Source organism: Ranitomeya imitator, chromosome 6 (genome assembly GCF_032444005.1).
Source record: "Ranitomeya imitator isolate aRanImi1 chromosome 6, aRanImi1.pri, whole genome shotgun sequence".
Classification (NCBI taxonomy): domain Eukaryota; kingdom Metazoa; phylum Chordata; class Amphibia; order Anura; family Dendrobatidae; genus Ranitomeya; species Ranitomeya imitator.
In genome coordinates this window covers 337,053,876-337,059,875 of record NC_091287.1, presented here as the reverse complement: position 1 = coordinate 337,059,875, position 6,000 = coordinate 337,053,876, and positions in this window count along the sequence as shown.

Genomic DNA, 6,000 nt, shown 5'->3' with positions numbered 1-6,000 from the left:
CTAGACCATATAATCCTAATTTTGCTAATCTCTCCGGGTATTGTAGTTCCCCCATCCCGTTTATTAATTTTGTTGTCCTGCTTTGTACTCGCTCTAGTTCCATTATATTCTTCCAGAGCATCGGTGCCCAAAACTGTACACAGTACTCCATGTGCGGCCTAACCAGAGATTTGTACAGAGGCAGTATAATGCTCTCATCATGTGTATCCAGACCTCTTTTAATGCACCCCATGATCCTGTTTGCTTAGGATCCCAAAGTCCTTCTCCATGTCAGATTTACCCAGTGGTTTCCCATTCAGTGTGTAATGGTGATATTGATTCTCTCTTCCCATGTGTATAATCTTACATTTATCATTGTTAAACCGCAACTGCCACCTTTCGGTCAACACAAAAAAAAACGAAATTTTGTTGGTAAAAATTTAGTTATTTTTTCTTCACTGCCTAATGGTATAAGTCTGTGAGACCCCCTGGTGTCAATATGATCACTGCACCCCTATATGGATTCATTGAGAGGTGTAGTTTGTCAAATGGGGTCACTTATGAGTTCTGCTGTTCTGACACCTCATGGGTTCTCCCAGTGAGTCATGGCACCTGCAAACAATAACAGTAAAATCTCGCACTCCTTGCCTTCTGAGCTTTGCACTATGGCTGAAAAATATTTCCCGATTACATGTAGGGTTATTGGCACACAAAAAAAGATGAACCTCAGTTTGTTGTAAAAAGAAAAAAAGTCCTATTAGTCCCAAAATTAAAAACTTGGGATTGAAAACATTTTACTGGTAAAAAATGTAATTTATTCTTTCTTCATCGCTCAGTGGTATAAAATTCTGAGGCACATGAGGTGTCAATATGATCACTGCACCCCTAGATGAATTCACTGGGAAGTGTAGTTTGTAAAATGAGTTCACATGTAGGGGGTTTCTGTTGTTCTGGCACCTCAGGGGCTCTGACAATGTGACATGGCACCCTCAAACCATGCCAGCAAAATCTGAACTCCAATATGGCACCTCTTCCCTTCTGAGCTTTGCACTGTGCCTCAAAAGTAGTTTTCCCCTACATATGGGGTGTCATCATACTCAGGAGAAATCGCACCACAAACTGTGTGGTGCAATTTATCCTGTTACCCTTATAAAAATGCCAAATTTGCGGCCAAAATAACATTTTTGTGGGGAAAATGTGATTTTAATTTTTTTTTTCACAGCTCAACATTATAAACTTCTGTGAAGCACCTGGATGTGCAATGTGCTCATCATGCATCAAAATAGATTCCTTGAGGGGTCTAGTTTCCAAAATGGTGTCACTTGTGGGTGGTTTCCACTGTTTAGGCACATAAGGGGCTTTCCAAATGGGACATGATGACCGCTAATTATTCAAGGAAATTTTATATTAAAAAAGTCAAGTGTCGCTCCTTCCCTTTCGAGCCCTGAAGTGCGCCCAAACAGTAGTTTTGTCCCTCATATTGGGTATCCGCGTCTCAGGGGAAATTGCACAACGAAGTGTATGGCGCAATGTCTCGTGTTACCCTTATGAAAATGCAATATTTTGTGTTAAAAACACTTGTGGGGAAACTGATTTTTTTTTTTAATTTTTTTATGGCTCAACGTTATAATCTTCTGTGAAGCACCTGGGGGTTCAATGTGCTCACCACATATCTAGATCAATTCCTTCAGGGGTCTAGTTTCCAAAATAGTGTCACGCGTGGGGTATTGTCACTGCTTAGGCACATCAGTGTCTCTTCAAATGCAACACGGTATCCGCCAACTGTTCCAGCAAATTTTGCATTCATAAAGTCAAACTGCGCTCCTTCCCTTCCGATCTCTGCCATGCGCCCAAACAGTGGTTTTCTCCCTCACATGGGGTATCGGCCTGAACGGGAGGATTTGCACAGAATTTTGGGGTCCATTTTTTTTGTGTTATCCTTGTCAAAAAAAAAAAAAAAAGTATCTGAAAACATTTAACTTTTTTTCCACACAAAAAAACAAAAAATCTTTTTTCCCCCCACATTCGAAGAATTCCTGTGAAGCATCTGAAGGGTTAAAATAAATCTTGAATGGGATTTTGAGCACCTTGAAGGGTGCAGTTTTTAGAATAGTGTTACTTTTGGGTATTTTCTACCATATAGACCCCTCAAAGTGACCTCAAATGTGATCCCTAAGGCTATGTGCACACTTTGCAGATTCCACTGCGGAATTTTCCGCAGCGGAATTCCAAAATCCGCAGTCAAAACCCGTCGCGGTTTTTACTGCGGTTTCTTATGCGAATTTTCATCTGCATTTTCCTATTGGAGCAGGTGAAAATCCGCAGTAAAGAAGTGACATGCTGCAGAATGTAATCCGCTGCGTGTCCGCGCGGTTTTTTCCGCAGCATGTGCACAGCGTTTTTTGTTTCCCATAGGTTTACATTGTACTGTAAACTCATGGGAAACTGCTGCGGATCCGCAGCGGTCAAATCCGCAGCAAAATCCGCAAAGTGTGAACATAGCCTAATAGTGATGTGTCGTTGCTGGCTCCCTGCTGTGAACGATTGGAGCCGGCAACTCAGCGATCCACTAAATTCTCTGAACGGCTCTCACTGAGCGTAAAATCACAATTTTTGCCAAATTTCCGTTGTGTTTATTTATGAAAAAAAAACAAACAAAGTCATACTGAAGACATTTTACCACTAATGTGAAGTACAGTATGTTACAAAAAAAAAAAAATCACAGGGATCCATTGAAGTGTTCGAGTCAGAGTGACAGTGGTTGACGCATCCCATAGGTTCAAGGTTGGGAAGGGGTTAAGGTTAAGTTTACTATGTATGTATGTATGTATGTATGTATGTATGTATGTATGTATGTGTTTGCACAAACAGACACCAGCATTGTAGAAAAACATGGCAGACATTTGCACCTCTACCATAGTCTCATACATCGCTAGGGTTGCACAATTTTTCCAGCTAAATAAAAAATGAAGGCTTTTTCCTAAAACACATGATCCCCTCCATTTTTTCAAAAATCCCTCAACAATGCTGAAACAACTTTTTTGTAAAGTTTTTATTTTCTTTTTACAAAACGCACCAACTGTACACTTTTTTTCTTTTTAGGTAGGTCACATTTTGAAACAATACCTATGGTTGCTCAGAGCTGTGATAGCCATGCCGCTAACCAATATTTTCAACAGATATCTAACCACCAGTAAAATGGAGAGTGGATTCCTGTGCATGCAAAAGCATAGGTTAGACAATAAAAAAAAAATAAGTTGAGAATGCATCCACAGTTTTTTCTCTTGTAAAGGCCAAAATGGCTTGAACAGACAGCTCTATAGTGGGGGATGATGGCACAGGTCTGCGCTCACTCTTTCCCATCAGCTCTGACCATAGCAGTCCACTGTGCAGCTTTGCTCGTGCTCGCCCTCTAGTGGACATCTGGGGAGCGGCACGTTACAGGTGCTAGTTTTTGGCAACATAAAAGATGTCTCTCTAGAGAATTAATAGCCTCTATGAGCAAAGCAAGCAGCTGAAAATGAACGAGAACACTTGACAGATTTTCTTGCAGCATATAGAGAATAATCAAATCACTCTGTTTTCCAGCTTTTGATTCTTAAATTAAAAAGAATTAACCAATTTTATACATTAAAAAGGTAGAATATTTAACAAACAGATAGCTTCAGACACAAACCTATTAGAACTACAGGTATCTACATTGCATACAACTTAGTTCCACACGGAGTAACGCTCACTGCAGAAGCAGCTCCACGACGGCAGGTCGGCTTTATTGCTCTGATGCATATGGTGCTCTCTGAAGGCACTGGAGGATGGATTACAAAAGTTGGAATGACTTTGGTGGCACAGTTTGGAATGACTCGGATGATCGCGGTTTACGTCGTCATTCTGGAACAGGCAGTTGTGTGAAATCTGGTTTTCGTTGTCCCAATTAACAGGAAAATAATAAATCAGAGTCCATGTTATACTTCACAGGAAAATTGTAACGTCTGGAGAAAGGTTTACATGCCCATCCTAATGCTCTGCACGTTATCAGCAAATACTGGTGGCAAATTTGCTGTCATCAGCCTGGAAGCTGCGCATGAGACGTACTTGGACATTTCAAAAAGACAATGATCCAAAACACAAGGCCAAGTCGACCTGTCATTGTCTACAGCAGAACAAAGTGAAGGTTCTGGAGTGGCATCTCAGTCTCCTGACCTCAGTATCATTGAGCCACACTGGGGAGATCTCAAGCACGCAGTTCATGCTAGACAGCCCAGGAATTTACAGGAACTGGAGGCTGTTTGCCATGAAGAGTGGGCAGCTTTACCATCTGAGAAAATAAAGAACCTCATCTACAGCAACCACAAAAGACTTCAAGATGTCGCTGATGTTAGAGGGTGCAATACACGGTATTAAGAAATGAGGTATGTGAACTTTTGATCAGGGTCATGTGGATGTTTTGGGTTGTCATTATGATTTAAAAAGAGAAAGTACAGTAATTTGACAATAAATGGTTTCACCACTAACCATGAGTGGAGAAAAAATTTCAATGTTATCATTCGTATTCTCTGAAAAAAAGGCCAAGAAAGCAAAAATTCTGCCGGGGTATGTAAACTTTTGAGCACATCTGTATGTTATCATTCCATGAGGTCCCCACCGACTATCTCAGTGAACTATTTATATTTACAATTATATTTATAACTGTGATGCATACCTTTGTATATCTACATTGAACATGGAGCCAAGTCGTAGACATTTATTCGTGTACATTTTAACCTCTGGGGTAAGGCAGGGATTACTGAGGGGTATTTAGGGTTAGTTACTTATCTTAGTATTTTACCAACTTTTTTCAAATAGTTAATTATATACAGTGGGGAAAAAAGTATTTAGTGAGCCACCAATTGTGCAAGTTAATCCACTTAAAAAGATGAGAAAGGCCTGTAATAGACACCATAGGTAGACCACAACTATGAGAGTCAAAATGGGAAAACAAATCCAGAAAATCACCTTGTTTGATTTCTCAAGATTTATTTTGCAAATTATGGTGGAAAATAAGTATTTGGTCACCTAAAAACATGCAAGATTTCGGTCTCTCCAGACCTGTACCTTCTTCTTTAAGAGGCTCCTCTGTCTTCCACTCATTACCTGTAGTAATGGCACCTGTTTGAACTTGTTATCAGTAGAAAGGACATCTGTCCACAACCTCAGTCACACTACAAACTCCACTATGGTAAAGACCAAGAGCTGTTGAAGGACACCAGAAACAAAATAGTAGCCCTGCATAAGGCTGGGAAGACTGAATCTGCAATAGACAAGCAGCTTGGTGTGATGAAATCAACTGTGGAAGCAATAATAAGAAAATGGAAGACATACAAGACCACTGATAATCTTCCTCGATCTGGGGCTCCACGCAAGATCTCACCCTGTGGGGTCAAAATGATCACAAGAACGGTGATCAAAAATCCCAGAACCTAGTGAATGACCTGCATAGAGCTGGGACCACCGTAACAAAGGCTACCATCAGCAACACTATGTCGGCAGGGACTCAGATCCTGCAATGCCAGACGTGTCCCCCTGCTTAAGCCAGTACATGTCCGGGCCCGTCTGAAGTTTGCTAGAGAGAATTTGGATTATCCAGAAGAGTATTTGGAGAATTGCATATGGTCTGATAAAATAAAAGTAGAACTGTTTGGTTGAAACAAAACTTGTCATGTTTGGAGGAGACTCAATGCTGAACTGCATCCAAAGAAAACCATACCTACTGTGAAGCATGGGAGTGGCAACATCATGCTTTGGGGCTGTTTCTCTGCAAAGGGGACCAGGACGACTGATCTGTGTACATGAAAGAATGAATGTGGCCATGTATCGTGAGATTTTGAGTGCATACATCCTTCCATCAGCAAGGGCATTGAAGATGAAATGTGGATGGGTCTTTCAGCATAATGATCCCAAGCACACCGCCAGGGCAACTAAGGAGTGGCTTCATAAGAAGTATATGAAGATCCTGGAGTGGCTTGGCAGTCTCCAGATCTCAAC